Below are 21,302 nucleotides of genomic sequence, written 5' to 3' on the forward strand. Positions count from 1 at the left end.
AGTCACACCGATTCCTTTATTTGCTACTTCTCCAGATGCCACAGTCTGCTCTGGTTCCATGCACTCTCTTTTTTTCGATCAGAGTTTCCTGACTATCATCCTTATATGTGATGCTCCTGGCAACAGGAAGATGTTCATTACCTTTGTGTTCACCCTTCCCTTGGTCTTCATGTTCAAGTCCATAGGTAGAATGATGTTCCTTGGCATCAAGCACGTCAGTACTTTTATTTTGTTCATAAGATAAACTTATATCCTCTACATCTTTATCAAGCAACTTATTATAGCCAGATTTCTTGTCATGTCCCTATTATTTTGCCAACCTTGTTTTCCACTTGATGTGTAATTTGCACAAAATCGTCGTCAGAAAGGCTCAAATGAAAATTATTTGGCTCCCTAACATCTGAATTGGAGGCTCCTGTGCATGGAACATATCCTTCACTTGGATTTTCTTGGTTTTCATGTCCAACCTCTTTTTCCTTTTCCAAGTAGTGTTCACTACATCATTGGTTGTCTCCTTGTACACTAAATCCCCTAACATGTACCTTTTCTTGTTGCAAATTAACTGCATCCCGTATTTGGTGTTCACCAAGTCCCTCTTGTTCATCTCCTCTCTCTAGTTTAGATTGTTTTTCACACTCTGAATCCAATACATCTTTTCCTCTGATGTACAATTCTTCAACATCATAACATAGCTCATCCCTTGGTTATTCCCCACCCCTATTTGAACATGAGTTCTCTTGTATCATGTCTTCAATAAGGCCATGTATACCATCCCCTACCATAGCAACATTTCCAGTTTCCAAAGCCCTCAGAGAGGAATTCAAAGAATCATCCTTTTACCAATAAATTCCACATCTTGAAATGTATCCAAGTTGGTTCTAGAAGCATCTAGATGATCCATGGAATAGTGATCATTCTTTCCTTTCTTCATACTCAACATTTTGACCTACTACATCATCACTGTGATGTGAATTGAGTTTGGATCCATAACTTGATAAACCATCCTGGCCTAAATTCTCTCATGTTCTCATGAAATTTGTTATAGAATTGCCTACGAAATTTGCATTCTTATCTCTTGAGATTTCAATCACAACTATGCTTTCACGTAAATTCATCCCACGTTCATTCATACTACTATTTTTTCTTGAGAGAGGATAGCGAAGCCTTCATTGGTACCTTTGAGTTCTCACTAGGTTCATAGTATTTTCTTCTTTCTATCTAAAAAGTCCCCTCTGCCAAGTCTTTCTTTCGCTCTTCCCTTTTACCAGGGTTCGAAGATAAAATTTGAGCTGTATTGCACATTTCAAACATTTTTTTTACTATTTTCACTATTAATGTTGCATTACTCAATAGGTATAGCACTTACGGATTTGGTTTTATTTCTCTAGAAATCCTCTATATTAACCTTTGGAGAGGAATTACCATAAAAAATAATATTCTGTTCTTTTATCTTCCCATAGTGCACATCTTGTTTTTCTTTCTATCCAGGAGAAAGCCCATGGTTCCCAGGAATTGCTTTATCTGCATTCAATCCATAATTTACACTTCTAGTAGGGCTTTGGGATGGGTTAGGAAGTCTTAGTATCAAGTATCAACCTCTGAATGCTATCCCCTCGAGCAATATTTATTCCCTTGTCAAATAATTTTCTAGAGTGTGAGTCTTTCTCACCTGATTTTTTTCTATTACATAACTATACTTTCCCAACCATGGATTCTTTGTCACTCCTTGATAAAAGTGAACTCTCGACACTTTTGATTGAAATACTACGTGGTGAACTTAAAAAGAGGACTTATTACTAACTAAACATACCATAGAAATTTGAGTATCTTCTTTTTTGAACTGGACTAGCAACTTTTGCAAATATATAATGAATCAAATACAAACTTTCCTCTTAACTGTAAAATCAAGCAACAAATTTCCTTTGTTATTTAAAACATTGTTGGAACATGAACAAATTGATCTGTTCATTTAAAACATTCAAGGGATCTAGGATCAACTATATCATTAAAACAATAGCATAAGAAAAAAAGATCAAAAAAGAATGATAAGATGTGGTGAAGTTTCAATGCCTTTACTAGATTGTTGTGTTGCAAACATATCAGTTGAAGCAATCAATAGCAATCGTACACACTGGCACAAGAGTTGTGTCCCATCTTTTCCCATGGAATCTTGTTTGCCCTATTGAAAAGGAAAATTAGATATTACCTTAGTCCACTATAACATAAAGTTGCATTGTTCACCCATGTTTCTTTCTAATGTTTTTTCAACAACACCTTTAATGTCATTTTCAAATCAAGAACTAAATACAATTACAATTATATTAAAGTTTGACTTGTTTAGGATGTAGAAGTACTCAAATATAGAGTAACCGAGTACAAACTGAAAACAAATTTATAATAATAAGGTGCACGAGGCTTCATTACACTTTTAAACTTGAAGAATATAGAGAATAAATCAAAAGTTCCTAAATTCACAAACCATGCCAGTTTAATATGAACTATCAACTCAATTAGAAAATTGGAAATTTCTGGAGAGGGAATGAGAGAAATTTAATGCCACATGAAAATAGCCATCCAACACTTCCCTCTGAGTTGATTAGAGGAAAATCAATGCATAAAAAATTCTAAAGAGGCACACAATTTATTTATCTATAAATAATGGAATGCATTGATGAAATTTGAAATAAACTCATAGTATTACAATCTCCTTGCAAAATGAAATGACAAGGTAATCCTTGATAATTGATTTCAAATCCATTAGATGAACTTGCAATTTTTTTTAGGAAAATGCATTTAGCATACCAGGATCCATATATTGAGAATGCCAAGCCTTTCTTTTATGTCAGCAAAAGCCTTCATAGTAGCAGCAGGTAGCTACAACATCTTCTTTCCTAGACATAGACACCCAATTGTTGTCTTTGCATTTTTGGACATCTCTTGAAGTAAAGAATATTTTCTCAAAGGATTTTGTTCCCTATTACGAGATCCTTTTCAAGGAACATTGTAAATCTCTCTCGCTTCAAGCCTCTTAACCATGTCCCTCACTTCACTTCTTTCACTATCATACTGCCTTTGTGCAACAACCATAGCCTCAGCCTTTTCCATGTAGCCCCTATTTTCTAGAGTTTCAATGCTTTAGACAGCTTCTCGAATACTACTCATTAGTGCACCACCAACGATATCTAGATTCTCCTTATAGGTTGCCTCCCCAGAAAAGAATAAATAATTTTCTATAGGCTTGCCCAAAACATCGCAGTCCTCTTGATCCAATATCTTTTTCTTATAGATGCATTGGAATTACATATAACAAAGTTAATTAACCATGGAACTTAAAATCACATAAACAAAGCGTAAAATAATAAGAAGAAAACAAAAAAACGATGACACAATGATTTGATTACGGAGTTCAACTAATTTGGACTACATCTCCAAACCCTGCTCAATAGTGGGAGGCCTTCTTTGTATTAGTGGCATAAAAGAGATAAAAGTATAAAAACAAGCAATTATAACCCTTATACCTCCAAGCTAATAGATGGGTAGAGAATAGAGAGCCCAGATTTGGAAACAAGAAAAATCACTAAACTCCTGGCGAAAAATAGTGCAAAAATGCATATCGAAACTCCCAATTTCGATAATCGAGCCTTTTGCAACCTTCTCGGAACCTCCCTACTACTCAAGGCAAGGTTTCGGCCTGCTGCCAGGGTCAGGGTCTGTTGTATGCAGTAAAATCTATGTATTCGGCCAATCCTCCCCTGCCTTTTTCCCAACACAAACAATCGTATATATAAGCATGGCGGCATCCCTCAAAATCGGGGTAGTTCTAACATAAGAAACCAAGTTAGCCGATGGAATTAGGCTAGAAGGATTCACGGCAACAACCTTATCGCAATAGTGAAGCCCCTTTCCAACAAGGAAACCCATTTCAATTGCGAATGAATCTTGGTGGCGGGTTTATCGGCACTTCCAACTTATCAGCGGAAAGCCCAAGCCAAGGACACAGGAATCATGCGATAACCATGTTCCCGACAAGAGTGTTAACCATAGAACATAATATTTCGCGTTCCATAACCCCATCGAAATAGTAATCAACATGAAACCATCAGCATAAGGGTCTAGCATTCTGCAACATCTACAGACCCACCAAGTTTATTAATCACAATATATAACATTTCAGGTCTGACCTCCCATCACAATATCGCAATCGGTGCCTATCGCGAAATCGCAATCAACACTTTCCGCTAGGGCCTTTCGTAACACCATCCTCATTCCTGTGATTTGAGGTATGCAATAAAGTCACTTCGCAACTGGGTCTTCCCCAAGGTTGATATATCCTTTGTTGTTCCTCCTTCGACCTACAATATGCGATATCAGAATCGCAGCTGGCAACGCCATGGGCCGATTCTCCTTAAGCCGCTCCTCCTTTTCACCAATATGTGATATGCTGGGCCTAGTGGAAACTTGCCACGTGGCACTCCCTCATTCGTTGAAACTTTTCCATGTCATCTTCTCCTTGCTAACTAAACAAGTCAAACTCAAACTTTGACTTGCTCTAACTTTGTCATCTGGACTCAGATTTGAGTGTTGTTCACACTGTTGGAATCACGATGACGAGCACTTTTATCTGATGCTAAGTTTATCCAAGTTCTGCCACTTTTGGTTTTGAGCCTTTTACCATGCCAATGGTACTTTTTGAAGATCCACTTGGATCAATCCTACCTACTAAAAGCTTTTGGACCACCAAAATACTTTCCAATCAATTGATAAGTGAGGAAATTTCTGCCTCACTTTTTCCTTCTCCATCCATCAAGATTTTCTTGGATGCATTCCTTTGAAGCTAACACAGATCTACTCTACATATCCTTGTTGTGAATATCTAGTCCTCCGGTCAAGTATGATATCTTCGGGCAACTTATTTAGATACTCAGGTGAAAAATCATCCGCTGTAGGAATCTGTGCAACCTCCTCGGTATCCATAATCAGTGGAGGTTTATAAAGCTTCCATTTTTCCACAGTTACCACGGAGTTCATTTGCATATGAGCGGGCAAGTCAAGACGAAAAGCATTGTCTCCAATCTTTGGCAATATGGTGAAGGGACCATATCTAATGGGTATCAGTTTCTTCCTTCTCCCTTCATCCTATCTTTGTTGATATGGAGCCATACCTTGTCCCCAACTTGAAACTGATGGTAAACTCGGTGCTTATCATGTCGAGCTTTATACTGAGCTTGACTCTTCTCCAACTGCTCCTACACTGCCTGATGAATTGCCTGTATCCACTGAATGAACTTCTGCGCCTTGTCCCTATCATCTCGTCCACTACCATCCTCCTCTTTCCCAAATACCATGTCCAATAGATCTTTGGGTAGATAGCCAAAACATGTCTCAAATAGTGAGCTCTATGTAGATGAATGTGTTGCTTGATTGTATGCATGTTGCACATAAGGAAGTTGTTCATCCCACAACTTGGGATATTCCCACAATAGCCTTGCAACAAGTGTACCACGGTACGGTTGACAACCTCTGTCTATCCATTGGTCTGTGTATGAAATGTCGTACTTCTTTTTAGCTTGGTGTCCATCATTCTCCACAAGCTGGTCCAAAACTACCCAAGAAACGAGAGTTTCGATTTGACACAATAGATGTGTGCAACCCAAAATGGACCCAAACGTGCTGAAAGAAAAGAAAAGTATGCTCAGTAGTGACTTGCATTTTACAAGGCATTAAAATACGCATTTTATTAAACCTATTCACAATGGCATACAAATAGTCGTGACCTTTCCTAGACATAGGTAAACCTCCTACAAAGTCCATGGACACACTTTCCCATGGTTGACTCAGAATAGGGAGTGGTGTGTAGAGCCCAAGTTTTCTATTAGAGGGCTTTGAAACAGAACACAATACACAACCCTTTACAAATTGAGTCACAATGTTTTTCATATGAGGCCAAAAACAAAACCTCTGCAAATGACATAAAGTTTTCTCAATGCCAAAATGACCAGACACTAGAGAGGTATGAGCCTCTCGGATTACATGAACCCTTTCATCAATGGGTATACACAGTTTTCCAAGGTGGTACAATAGATTTCCCTGCAAGTAATAATTTTCCACTTGCAATCCACAAGTCAATTTTGCATAGATTTCTTTAAAATCATTATCGTTAGCATACTATTCAACATAACTTTCTAATGACAAAGAAACATTTTGCAAAACTACAAATGTAGAAATAGGAGGGTGAGAAAGAATATCTGCTACTTTTTTGCTGGTGCCCTTCTTATATTTTATTACCAAATGAAACTGTTGGAGGAATCCCATCCATTTGAAGTGACAGGCTTGTTGAAGCTTGGTTTGTGACTGAAGATACTGCAAGGGATGATGATCCGTGTGGATGATGGTCTCCTTTCCGATCAAATAGTGTTTTCACTTCTTTACACTCTAGACCAAGGCTTAGAAGTCCTTGTCATACGTAGGATAATTCACAACAGCATGGGAGAAATTCTCCGAATGGTAACAAATAGGATTTATTTGCTACATCAATACAACACCCATGGCATATTCGTTGGTGTTTGTTTCAATTTTCAAAGGACGCTGAAGGTATGGTAAGGCAAGCACCGGTGCCGTGTTGATCTTCTCTTTCAGTGTATCGAAGGATTTCTATTTCTTTCCTCCCCACTGAAAGTCCTACTTCACACTAGTCAAGGCGTGCAAGGGGGCTACAATAATGAAGAAGTTTGTTATGAACCTTCTCCAATATTTCACCGTGCCTAGAAAACTTCAGACTTTTGTGACATTCGTGGGCTCAATACACTTCATTATCACTTCCACTTTAGAGGGATCTATCCTTAATTTCCCATTATCGACAATATGGCATAAATATATCAGAGAAATCTTTCCAAATTCACACTTTGACGGTTTCAAATATAATTTCTCTTTCTTCAAAACATCAAGAACTTTCTTTATGTGACACATATGTTCCTCCCATATCCTACTGTACACAAGAATATCATCTAGATACACGAGAACAAAATGATCAAGAAATGGCTAAAATAAATCATTCATTACCCTCATGAGTGTGGCTGGAGCGTTACATAGTTTGAAGGGCATCACCATCCATTCGAACAACCCCTACTTGGTTTTGAACATAGTTTTCCAAACATCCTTCTCTGCAATTCTCACCTGGTGGTAACCACTATGTAAATCCAGCTTGGTAAAATAAACAATATTTTTTAATTGATCTAACAATTCATTAATGCGAGGGAGAGGATATCGATTCTTCAACGTGATTTTGTTCATTACCCTGTAATCCACGCACATTCTCAATGTGTCGTCTTTCTTGGGCACTAACACGATTGGTGAGCCGCAAGGAGAAGAAATCGGTCTAATGACTCCTTGATTTAAAAATCCCTGCACCTGTTTCTTGATTTCCTCCATCTCGATAGAAGCCATTGTTGAAAATAGCAACAAGAAATGATAAAAATAGAATCCAAAATATTCCAATTTTAAGTTGTCCTTGAATTAAAATTCAAATTTAGTCTCACCAGCTACTTGGAAATAATTAATTAATTCATTATGGATTAATTGGTTGGAGAAATTCAAGTTAGAAGTCTTTCTGCAATCATGCAATAGTTATCCCTTAAATTAAGGAGATTATCCCTTAATTAAGGAGATAAGATTGAGTTATATTTGAGTTGTAATTAGTTATCTCAGTTTACTGAGTTAAGTCCACTTGAATTAGTTCCAAACTATTTGAGGAACCAATTGTGAGTTATCAGTTAGTTGATGCATGCATGCACTCAACCAGTCTACTCTAGATAACTGGAGATTCCCTCATTAGAAACTCATGCATGTCTAGTCAGAGAAAGACCCAGTTGAGATTAAAGACAAGGACAATGTACTATCAGTTGCATGTGTTTTCCTATAAAGGAAACTCATGCATGTAGAAGGATTAATACACATGAGGATTGCGCAGTTCTGACAGTGTGTTAGAGAAGCGTGTGAGAACAGTGTTACACTGGGTGAAGGAGATCATCCCAGAGGTAACTGTGAAAGGAAATAGGAGCTTGGAGGGCAGAGAGGAAGGCTTGTGAGAAGCTTTGATTGCCTATGAGCATCCAGGAGGATTGTATTTAGAGCTGGATAGCTGTGAGAGCCAAGGATTTGTATAATTCTAATGTATTTCCACCTTGTATGATAATACAGATAGTGGGGTTTTTAGTTGAGGCTTTCCCCTAAGTATTTGCTGTGTTTCATGTGCATTGATTCTTCTTCTTTTGGTTATATGTGTTCAGCTCAATATTTCTCAATCTTTAAGATTCCGCAAAGAAAATTGATAGTAAAAGTAGATTACAGTGTTTTTCCTTGGTTATATTGCATTATCGCGTTATTCTACAGTCAGATTTTCTACATAGATCTCAGAGGGAGATTTGTAGAGAATTTGCAAAATTTCTACATGGTATCAAAGCTAGCTGATCTATAGAGAAATTTCTACATGGTATCAGAGCCAAGTTTATTAGAGCCAATTTTATCAGAGCAGTGAACAGTATACAGAAAAGAGAATTCGAAGTTTGAAGTTCGGGGTTGGAGGTGAAAATTGAATTCATATCATACTTCAATTGAGATGGGACATTATGTGACTAATTACCCATTGAAGAATTCCAAGAAGGGATCCTTGAAAGGATCAGAAGGTGAGGCATTAGCCTTTTAGTTCGAAACAGACTTTACCCTCATCGTATGTATGGCGTCATCGATGATGGGTTGTGTTTGGTATCTTGACAGTGGAGCCTCATTCCACATGACTGACGATAAAAGTTTATTCAGTGCCTTGGAGGAGAGAGACCTCAAGATGCGCATAAATATGGGTGACGATGGAAGGTATAGTGTTTCAGGAGTGGGCACGGTTGCTTTTCAGAGGGAGCATGGACCTCCTATCACCTTGATAGATGTGATGTATGTGCCTGGACTAAATAAGAACTTGGTTTCGGTCACAGTATTGGAAGACCGTGGCTATGATGTGGTTTTTTAGTAAGGGAAAGGTTTTTCTTAGACACATCACCACGAGACAGGTGAAATAGATCAGTTCACGATTCAAGAACCTGTATGCTCTTGAGGTTAAAGATGCATGCAAAGCCTTGAGGAGCAAGGAAAATGTTAGAGACTTGGTGGTTGAGAGGGAGAGTAAATTACCTCTCAACATGTAGTCCCAGAAGAAGTCTCAGACAATTGTGGAGGAGCCACAATTGGAGAAGTGGGTAGAGGGATCACATGCAACCATACCTCTAGTTGTGAGGTGGGGTGATGCAAAGCGATAGTCCCAAGAAGTATGAAATTGTGTTGGGTCCATTGAGAGGTTTTATCTCATGGATCATTCCTTGCTATGGGAGCCCAAAGTACATAGTAGCGGGAGGAATCAATGGGATTGATGCAGTCAAAGATCAAAGTGACAGAGGCTAGAGCAGTGAGATACTAAAGAGTGCAGAGAAGGATTGGCAATAGTGCAGAAAGGCAGAGTCAGCTGAAGCGCAAAGTTTTCAGTTGACAGAGGCAATAACAATTAGAGACTTTGATGACAGATGCATCATACTAATTTAGGTTGGATGTTTTTTTTGTTTCTGGAGTTGCTGGAGCTACAACACTTGAGAGAAGTGTTGCATACAGAACATTCGAAATGTTCATGATCGGGATCAAGTTGAAATGTTCATAAGGGAGTGTTGAAAATAGCAACAAGAAATGATAAAAATAGAATCCAAAATATTCCAATTTTAATTTGTCCTTGAATTAAAATTGTGAATTAAAATTCGAATTTAGTCTCACCAGTTGCTTCGAATTAATTAATTAATTCATTATGGATTAATTAGTTGGAGAATTCAAGTTAGAAGTCTTTCTGCAGTCATGCAACATTTATCCCTTAAATTAAGGAGATTATCCCTTAATTAAGGACATAAGATTGAGTTATATTTGAGTTGTAATTAGTTATCTCAGTTTACTGAGTTAAATCCAGTTAAATTAGTTCCAAACTATTTGAGGAACCAATTGTGAGTTATCAGTCAGTTGATGCATGCATGCACTCAGCTAGTGTACTCCAGATAACTGAAGATTCCCTCATCAAAAACTCATGCATGTCTAGTCAGAGAAAGACCCAGTTCAGGTTAAAGACAAGGACATTTTACTATTAGTTGCATGTGTTTTCCTATAAATGAAATTCATTCATGCAGAAAGATTAATGCACGGGGGGATTGTGCAGTTCTGACAGTGTGTTATAGAAGTGTGTGAGAACAGTGTTACATTGGGTGAAGGAGATCATCCCAGAGGTAACTGCGCAAGGAAATAGGAGCTTGGAGGGCAGAGAGGAAGGCTTGTGAGAAGCTTTGATTGCCTGTGAACATCCAGGAGGATTGTACTTAGAGCTGGCTAGTTGTGAGAGATAAGGCTTTGTATAATTCTAATGTATTTCCACCTTGTATGATAATACAGATAGTGGGGTTTTTAGTTGAGGCTTTCCCCTAAGTATTTTCTGTGTTTCATGTGCATTGATTCTTCTTCTTCTAGTTATATGTGTTCAGCTCGATATTTCTCAATCTTTAAGCTTCCGCAAAGCAAATTGATAGTAAAAGTAGATTACAATATTTTTCTTTGGTTATATTGCATTATCGGGTTATTCTACAGTCAGATTTTCTACATAGATCTCAGAGGGAGATTTGTAGAGAATTTGTAGAATTTCTACATGGTATCAGAGCTAGCTGATCTATAGAGAAATTTCTATAGCCATCTTGTACATGCCAACATTTGGTAAAGGAGCATCTTGTTGCAAATGGATCTCATGTTGGATTTCCTGTTTAGGGGGAAATCCTCTCAGTTCCTGAAATAATTCATCATAGTCAGAAACAATTTTAAATAATTCCTTCTTATGATCAAGATCACAACCTTTGAAAGTGTCATCCGTCTTGACTTCTTTCACCCTCACTACCATGAGCATGCACCCTTTACTGGAATTAACTAGTCTTTTAATCTGTCCTGCACTGACAAGGCTAGCACTAACTTTTGTGTGATGAGCTCTGACTATATATTCTACCCCATCCTTGGTGAGGTGGTATTTGTTTTCATGCCGAAAGAAAATGACCTTTCTGTCATATAAATATGGGCTTCCCAAGATGATTCCATCGATGTCCAAAGGTACCACATCTAACTCTACCTCATCAAATAATTTAGAAGAGATTACAGATTTGGCCCTACATGGCTTGGTGGCCTACAATTTGGCTTTATCGCTTACCCAACCAAGTGGGTATGGACTCAGATGAGGTTTAGTTTCAAGGCCTAGCCTTTTTACTAAGGACTCTGAGATTAAGTTTGCTTGGGAACCTGAATCAAATAGAGTTTCCACCTTTGTATGCTTTATGACAACTCTAATGTGGAACAACTCAATTCTCTTTCGCTCATGACTCACAGGCTCATTCAAATAACTAGTGCTTGCAACCAAATCAAAACTATCATTAATAGAAAGAGTACCTTTTGTGCCCACGACTGTGATCAATGTTTCATCGCCGGAATCCGATCCAAGGTCTTGCATTGTTTCCACTGTCTTCTACTTCCCCTTTCCATCGAATCTCTTCGGTCTTAGTTCCGGATGCAGCTTCCAGCAGTGGTCCTCATCATGCCCATCCTTCTTGTAGTGAGTGCATGACAGTGTTGCTCCATCCCCCTTCTTGGCAGCGATGGTCTTCTTATCCTTCCCTTTTCCTTTCTTTTGGAATTTGCCATGTTGAGGTTTGAATGACATCTTCTTGGTTTGGTCATCTCGATCATTCTTGCCTCGAATTTCAAGATGTATAGCTTTAACGTTGGCTGTATCAATTGAAGTAGGCTCAAACAGTAATAACGAGTGTCTGATGTAACTATGTAGTGCACCTATGTACTTAGTTATAGTTTTAGGCGCATCTAATGAGATGCCTAGATTCAGTGCTTATTTCTGAAATTCCTCCGTGAATCTTTGTACATTTTGGCCTTTACCTTGCCTTAAGTATTGCCAGTCCATATGTGCCTTTTTCTTATAACCCAGAGGGTAGAATTGGTCATTTAATGCAGAAATAAAGCTATACCAAGAGGATAGAAGGTTACCTGAATTCTTGCTTTCCATCTATAACTTTCTCTACCACCAAACGAGGGCAGTGCCACTCAGCCGAAGAGATGCTAACTGGAATTTTGCCTCATCTTCTTTGATCTGCTGGATTCAACAGTAAACCTCTATTTGTCTGATCCGGTTATTGAGTTTTTCTGCATTACATTCTCCATTGTACATGGGAAGGCCGAACTTCACATCTAACTTGAAGAATGGTTTCTTGGAGGTCTGTTTGGAATTTCTATGAGAGTGATGAAAACTATCACTAGAAGAAGGAGAGGTAGGGGGATCTTCTCCACCACCTTCCTAATTTTCTGATTCATGATCATCGACATCCTTCTTCTCATGCCCAAGTGCCTTTTCATACTCTGCGAACAACTTGTCTACCTTTCCTACCATATTATAGAATACATTTTGGAACTTCTGTTCCTCTTCCCAATGAGCTTCTTCAGCTTCAGGATCAAAGGAGTTAAGCATTCCTTATCCTTTTCGCATCTTGTTCCAGGTTAGCATAAACTCATGAAATTCACATCTATGAAGACCTACTCTGATACCAAACTTGATTCAAGATATCTTTCTTACAAATGCATCAAAATTACATATAATGAAGTTAATTAACCATGGAACTTAAAAGAACATAAAAAATGAAGAAAATAATCAGAAGAACACAAAAAAACGATGACACAATGATTTGACTATGGAAATCTTCCAGTTTGGACTACGTCTTCAGGCCCTGCTCAATAGTGGGGAGGCCTTCTTTGTATTAGTGACATAAAGGAGATAAAAGCACAACATCAAGCAATTACAACCCTTATACCTCCAAGATGAAGGATGGGTAGAGAATAGAGAGCCTAGCTTTGGAAACAGATAGAAGCACTAAACTCTTGGTGAAAAATAGTGTAAAAACGCCTATCCAAACACAAAATTTGGATAATCGGGCCTTTTGCATCCTTCTCGGAACCTCCCTACTGCTCAAGGCAAGGTTCCAACCTGCTACTGAGGTTAGGGTCTATTGTTGTTGACAAGGTTAATCCTCTCGATGGATAGAGATGATCCCTCTAGCCCAATGAGTGGGTCTAGCAACTGAAGTGACAATCAACTAGACATCTTCCTAGATTATAATTGAAAAGTAGAACAAGAGAGATGACCTACCTCGTTTTGATGCTATTCCAATTTCCTTTGTTGATATCCTCGAATCGCTTGTGTCACAGACTTTTTCCTACTTCTTTCAGTGCTTATGTGCCTGCACAACTGATCAAGAAACAACAAAACATGCCGAAACCAATAGAAAATCCAATAATAACCTACTTAGCTGATCAAGGAATTCCAAGCTAATACATACATGAACATATATATTTTGGGATGATGAACCAACAATTGTATATTATTTAAAGAATAAAGGGAACCTTACAACCATAACCTTGATGTTGAAAGGCTCTTCTTGAGTGGTAATCCAAGTCCAAGCCAAGAAACTCTCCAAACACTCCTTCTCTAGTCTAATGAATAGCCTCTAAGCACAATCTCAACATAGGAGTGCAAATGGACATAGACCAACCAGTTGTGGATGGGAGAGGAGGAATATATAGGTTGGGAGAGGGATTTAGGACTCCTCCAAAGATAGGATTAGGCCCACATCTCAAGGAGGTAGCTCATAGGGATGAGACCAAGAGGTCAAATTAGGAGGACTTGACGTCATCTATGTGAAACCACCTCTAGGTTTCCGCTCTGGAAGCATGGAAAATTTTAGGGGCTAACGCTCGCCCAGTGGGCTAATTTTCCATGATTTTTCCACAAAAAAGATTCGCCAATTTCCAATTTTTATAAAATATGATTCACCAAAATTTTAGAATATAAAATTATTTTACCTTAAAAATCGACAACATTATATAGAGACTATATAGAGAATCATTATAAATTTGAATAATTTTACAAATATATCAATAAACATTTTATAGTTTGCATATTAGGAATTAGTGAGATTCGCCAATGTTTTTAAACTTCAAGAAAATTTTCCATCCTTAAAATTTTCCTTGTCTGGAAGCTTCTAGATCATGAAGCTTCTCATCCTCTTTGGGAAAACTTCCTTTTTGAGACCATCGCAGGTATGAAAGAGAATAGAGCGATGCCATTGTTGGCCTAAAACGGTGCAACAGGCGACCATTGTGGTTTTGAGCTTCATAAGGGTGATGACCTTCATTTTAGGGTTTTGAGAGCTATTTCTTCAGGGAAAGCTCCAGATATTTTCCAAGAAAAGTTGAAGGAGGGATATGAGCTATATACATGGATGAGTATATTGTATAATGATCATGTTTCAGGCAATTCAGGGTATGTCACTGGGTAGTGGAGGAGGTGTGACAAAATATTGTGTAACAGATGCCCCCTAAACCATGAAGGCATAACGAGGTGTTGGAGGGAAATGTTCCCCTAGGGCTTTTTGGGTTGAAACCCTAGCAGACTGAAAGTTATCTATTCAAAGAAACATACATTCACACAACCATTATGCTATTATAAGAAAATTCTATTGTAAAGGGGACATACCTTAGGTCCTACGTTTGAGAAGGCCCTTAGGGTCCAAACCCTTCTTGGAGTTCCCTTCTTCTCTTTTGTCTTGCAAAACAACCAATTACAAAGAACACAACAGTATATGGACAAAACCTTATAAAGAAACCATCTCATGTCATAAATAAAGGTAGTTACTTATGAAATCCAAACAACCATTTACATATGAATTCTAAACATGAATATTGTAAACATAAAGAAGATTTATATTGGGAACCAAGACATGTGTTTCTTTTATTATAGACAAATAAAGTACATAAAAAAGGAATAATTTCACGTGAGTCACCTTCAGCAGGCTCCAAGCAAAGCTTCCTTCCGGATTCGTTCTAGCCTCAAGCCTTTAACAAACTCCTTCCATGACTCACTCCATGATGTCATAAATGGTGGATGAACATCAACACACAAGGAAACAAGGGTTTCCTGTACAAATGGGGGAAGTGCAGAAGGCACAGGGGACTTCAGACCTGGTCAGGGGGAAAAATCTCAGCATAATAACCTTTCTCTCTCTTCTCTCCTCCCTTAGGCTTTCCCTTTGAGGTCTTTTTATACCTCTCCCAAAGTAGTTTTTTAGTTGGGAGTTGGTTGGGAACAGTTGAGCCACGGGTACTAACAGGTGATCAGCAGGTAAAACCCGCGATCTCCGCCCAAAAATAAGGAGTTTTATATTTTTTTAAGTGTTTTAATACATATACGCGGGTTCGGTATACACAGACCCACGTAAACATGCTTTTAACTCAGGGAAATGTCGCGTATAAGGGATAAAACACTGTTTTTTAAATTTTAGGACCAGGTCTGGAAGGAGGGGTTGCCCTAGGCCATGAGTGCAGCATCACAAACCATAAGAATGAGATTTGGAGCTATAACAGATGCCCCCTAATATATGAGGTCAGAAGGGGTACATGATGGCCGAAATGTATTATGCAAGTACATGGAAAGGAAATCTGTCAAAAACCGAGGAGGACTTCACCATAATTCAGCCTGCCAAGCCACCAAAGGAGATCAGAAAGAAACACTGTCTGAGGTGGGCATACCCATGCTCAGAAAAAGTAAAGCATGTCCGCATATCAAGTACAAGTGGATCCACTAAGTATACAAGTATAAATGACTGGAAAATACATAATGGATCATCTGATCATGATGAACAAGTACATGTTTGAATATCACATATAAGACTGTCAATGATGCTGAAAGATGCAATGGATCACTGATATCAAAGACTGATCCCAAAAGGTACCAACTGAACATGATGGAATAGGATGGTACTACACTGCAAACTCAGGTGCCAACATATAGAATGTTGTCATGACTGACTGCAACATATAAGGTGGAGTGGTATCAACTAGCAGCAACAGAAGCAACTGTCAAGTGAACCAATGAATGCTGATACAACTTGAGGTCTTCACCGACCGCCGTGGTACATTTCTACACCATGGGAATAAATGATCTAAAGTCGACCATGTGAGAAATCGTTTGATTACCGGTCATTGATGTATACCGTTAACAAACGCGAGACTACTCACCAATAATGATAATGAGCGTCAAGGTACCCAGTACAATCTAACAAGTGTGAATAGATGAGCTGGAGTCGAACACCTGTAAGAATCTATCGATCAGGAGACAATGATGGTTTCCCACTTTCGATAGCGAAGGATCTGCCACTAATGACTGCAAACCCCAAGGTATTGCCAAATGGACTCTAGATCTTTGCCCCAGAGCAATGAGTCAGAGTCGATAGGGAAAGATCTGCTAGAAGGAAGGCATTAAGGCATCCTTCATCAATCTAGTGTGAGTGTAACTCGTAGTCCAATAATGTGGAAGGAATTGGATGAAAGAGATGTAGTAACCGAACCGAAGTACGTTTCCGGCGTACATAAGGTGTGGCTAGCACACGATAGAAACCCTCTGAACCAACCAATAATGAAAGTTGACACAGAGGTGAGGTATCCACCAATAGGGTCAAATGGAAACCAAGGTACTGCACGAATCCCAATGTGTGATAATGTAAGCTGATGTCGAACACAAGGGAAACCACTCAGTCAAAGACCCGTGATACTGATCGATGCTGAGCACAAGGTGACCTATCAATAATGAAAATAGGGCCAGGGTGCAGCTCTAGGCCTGTCCTCAGAGCAAGGTGTTGTCGTCGATAAGGACAAGACCCGCCAGCAAGAATTCAATGGGGACCTTCTCAAACCGGCACGAGTAAAGGACCAATATATCTGATGTGATGATATACATGACACTGACAACCAGGGATGGCCGACTGAAAAATGAGTCAAGAGACACCGTAGAAAGGCCGACTCAGGCTAACTTCCCTTGAACAAAAGCACGACTCAATGTGACTATGTGGCAGCATATGATGACTCTGTATAAGTTCGTCATGCAGGAGGCATGAACGAACCCTCCATATGATTGGAAGAGATAACCAATCGGGGGAGAACTAACTCAATAACAAGGTTAAGGCATACCTAAGTCAAACTAAATCCCGCCCAAACAGAGGAGACTTTGCTTTGAGTGCTTTGTTCAAGGGCGACACGACTGACTCTAGCTGCCAACAATAAATGGAAATAATGTCCCATTCCGCTCTTTTTTGGAATATTTATTTTTTTTGTCTTTTTATGTTAAGCTTGAAAAAGAATAAAAGAATGCTATGGTATAGTGGAAAGAACGAGTGTCGGTGAAATAGATGATCTAGTTCCTGGGAATGGAACATTCCTATGCTCAATGTGGGGAGGTGAAAACTGGTCAGTGACACTCAAAGGTGTGTTCCTTCCACGGGTCAAGGTGTGTCAAGTTGCAGAAGTCAAAGGTATGCAAGGTTGATTTTGCAGTCGTCATGGTCAAAAGTTGGCTTAAACATGAGTCCAAGTGAAGCCGGCTCTAGGACAAAAGGTGCAAGTGGTCAACATGTAATGCAGTAGTACAACTCAACACAAAGGAGCCTCTAGGGTATAAGGCCAGAACGAAGCGAAGAAGCAAAGATGAATGAGTCTTCAATGCATAAGTCATGATGGGACTACAGAGGACTCCCGAGCCTAATCAAATCGGAGCAGCATGGGCAACAAATGTCAGTGAGGTCCTAACTACAATGCCCATGTAAAGGATAGCTCTACCATTGTGTCATGATTTAAAGAATCGGCGAGTGAAGATGGCTTACGAACCATAACACGATGGGGTCGACCCTATGGCAGATGTATCGGAAAATGGAGGCTAGTATGCATAATGCAATGGAAAAATGGTGTCCCTAACCTATATGCCAGTGAGAAAACGATACCTGCCATGATGGTCCAGCAGTCATGGAACCGTCTCGAAACTGAAAAACGTCCAAAATATCATGAAAAACAAACCAATCACGACATTCCAAGCTCCCAAGTTAAAAGTCACATGAGGCCAAACAAAATAAAAGTTTGAAAAAATTTTGCATTTTCAAAACTCATAAAAGAGATTTTGGACTCACCATTTTTACCATTTGAGTTTGAGAGCAAAGGATTTGGAGCAAAAGGAGCAAACTTCCCATAACCAGATTCAACCGTTCAAATTCGTCAAAAACCTCCATGTAACTCTTCTACTTAGCTTGCAATTGATTGTGACTCGTTTTAAGATTTTTGATTAATGTTTCACCGTTGAATTTTTTGCCCAAAATTTCTCTGCGGCGTATACATGGGTTGGTAATATGAAACCCGCGTACACGCGGGCCCTATACGCGACTGTGTGCACAGGAATCCGCGTATATGCTACGAACAATTTTTAAAGAAAAACTAACGGTTACAAATCATTTTTTTCTCAGAATGCCTGTCACGTGGCGTGAAAGAGAGCAAGCAGCGGTGGATAATGAAGTTATGAACAGTCCAGAAGCGTTAGATGCCCTACGGGGATGCGGTTTGCTTAAATTTTTCAAACTGCCGAATATGAAAGCAAACACACATATGCTTGAGATGCTCATTGATTATTGGGACGTCAAGGAGGAAGCCTTTATGATCGATCAGATGCCACTCAGGGTAGAAGTGGAGGATATCTATTTCATCACGGGCCTTTCCCGAAGGGGAGAGGTAGTACATTCCCGGGGCAGGACATGGAGTAGTCTCACGATAGAGGACTATGTACAGATATATTGCCCAGGACATCCCAAGAAGGTTGGGAGCCAGATTTCCATCACACATGTGGCGAGTTTATCGCTGAGGATAATCCTGTTCACCATAGCTTGAGTGAACGGATCGTCCTCTCTGCATCAGGCATCACGGCTGACCATGAGTGTGGTAGTTGACTGTCTCACTACTGTGTTCGACTGGTGTACTCCTCTTCTGGCCAACATGAAGAGCCAGCTCACTTGTATCAGGAGGGGACAGACCAAAAACTTTGGATATGGGACTATCCTGTGCACTTTCTTTTTCAAGAAGGTTCCGCACTCCGCCCTAGGTTAGCAGTTTCCATCAGCACCCCACGCGATCCACGCATGGGCCGGTGGGCTGATATGATGAAATGTCTGGGGGGTGGGGAGGTCCCAAGGACTGCCTTCGACGATGACTTCTTCACCTGGTGGGATCAACAGATCATCACCGTGGATGACTACCCCTATGCTGGGCTGGATTTCGGAGGAGATCCTGATCTAGCGTTACCACCGAACACAACATGGGGCGAGATTGATAAGAATTTTTTAATTTTATGATTTTTTTTGGATTTTTCAAATATAATGATGAATTTTGAAAAATATTTTTGATGAGATTCAAATGATTGATATGATGATCATGTTCCAGACATTGGGCCGGTACGACCAGATGGGTTCCCGCGGCATGGACGGCGCGGTCGAGGAGCCAAAGAGGCGGCTGCTGATTCAGAACGGACTCTAAACAATGTCGAGTGACACTTAGCGAGGCTGAGCTGCCGAGTACCAATCACTGCCATAGAGGACCTTCCTGAGGATATGCAGCGTCATGTGGTTGGCATGCCACGTGACTGGGTTCACACTTTTCGGCATGTGGCCAATGCGATAGTTACATACTTAGCCGCTCATCCTGAGCCGGGGCATTAAATATGCCGGACATGATTATGGGCATTTGAGTCCCAATTTTGTATATTTTTGGACACACATATGTACACTTGAGACACTTTATGATATATATATCTATATATATATATATATATATATATATATATATATATATATATATATATATATATATATATATATATATATATCTACCGTTTGACTTTTTGATGCTTGATTTTATTGTGATGAATGATTGATGTGCCAGTCTAATGCCTGATTAGCGATAGAATCAGCTAACCAATTATGAGATCTTGGAATATGCAAATAATTAATATAAGTAAATGATCTTTGCAACAACCTCACCCTTAAATATTGGCGATATAAAGATGGATCCCTTACCCGATAAATGTTATTTAATTGAGACACTATCAATTGAGAATCAAGATACACTACCAACGAGTCGATCCCATGAGATATTGCCTCGGATAATAAATTAATAACAGTAGTATACTCAGCCATATTGTTTGAAGCAGGACTGATGCATATGCCTCTTGATACCATCAATTGACCAGTTGGATAATAAAGTAGCCAAGCTGTGGAAGCAAGATTCCGAGTGTGCTGACTAGCACCATCGGTGAACCCAAAATAGACCAAGTCATCCATCAACACCTGCCACAGCAGACCAAAAAGTGTTGATATCAAAAAACTCTCGATGATATATGTACAAATATACATAAAGTACAAAGAAGCCATTGCCTGGCCAAAACTAAGCAAAGTACTTCTTTAAGTAGAGCTCGTTTCGGGGCTCCGCCAGCTTGTTTCCCTTAAAATCGATTAACTCATACGACCCTTTTTCTAAAACTCGTTTAATAATGAAAGGACCGTACCACATAGGCTTAAACTTTCCTGCCCCCAAGGTGTCTTTATCTTGGTCATAGACCAAGACAAGGTCACCTTCAAAAAAGACTCGAGGACAGACAGATTTATCATACTGCGTTTTAACCCTTTTCTTATGAGCCTCATTCACCGTGGCGGCATCTCGACGCTGCTCATAGAGATGTTCCAAGTGAAGTAGGCACTCTTCGAGACTCAAAGTCTTTGGAAGGAGCTCAACAGCTAATTTAAGAGATGGAATTTCACATTCAACCGGAAAGATAGATTCCATCCCATAAACCAACTGAAAAGGTGTAAAACCATTAGCTGTTTTCATGGAGGTTCGGTATGCCCAAAGAGCCAAATACAACATAACGTGCCAATTGGATCGATTTTTATCGATTGCCCATTAGAGAATCATCTTAAGAGTTTTATTGACTGCCTCGACCTGTCCATTGGCCTAAGGATAATAAGGAGACGAATGCTCCTACCGGAAACCTAACTTGAGAGCCAATTCAGACATCAGTTGATTCTGGAAATGACTGCCATGATCAGTGACAATCTCTCTCAGGATACCAAATCTTGAGATAACCTGATTGAAAAGAAACAATGCTGCCGTGTCACTATCGTTCTTATAAGTAGGCATGGCCTCAGCCCACTTTGTAAAGTAGTCTACAGCCACGATAACATACCTATGATTCGCCGCTGAAGGTGGATTACAAGTCGTAAAATCAATATCCCACTTAGTAAAGGGACCGACAGTGACAACAGGAA

The 21,302-nt window shown here is 39.4% G+C and overlaps 1 pseudogene; it reads right to left on the minus strand.

The window, feature by feature from the left end:
• Nucleotides 1-2,032: 2,032 nt before the first annotated feature.
• The window catches only part of LOC149172289 (lysine-specific histone demethylase 1 homolog 3-like), a 50,953-nt pseudogene continuing 31,683 nt past the window's right edge, over nucleotides 2,033-21,302 (minus strand).

This window comes from Pinus tabuliformis, chromosome 4_2 (genome assembly GCF_031772625.1).
Source record: "Pinus tabuliformis cultivar Carrire ecotype Pingquan chromosome 4_2, CPIR1, whole genome shotgun sequence".
Taxonomy (NCBI): Eukaryota; Viridiplantae; Streptophyta; class Pinopsida; order Pinales; family Pinaceae; genus Pinus; species Pinus tabuliformis.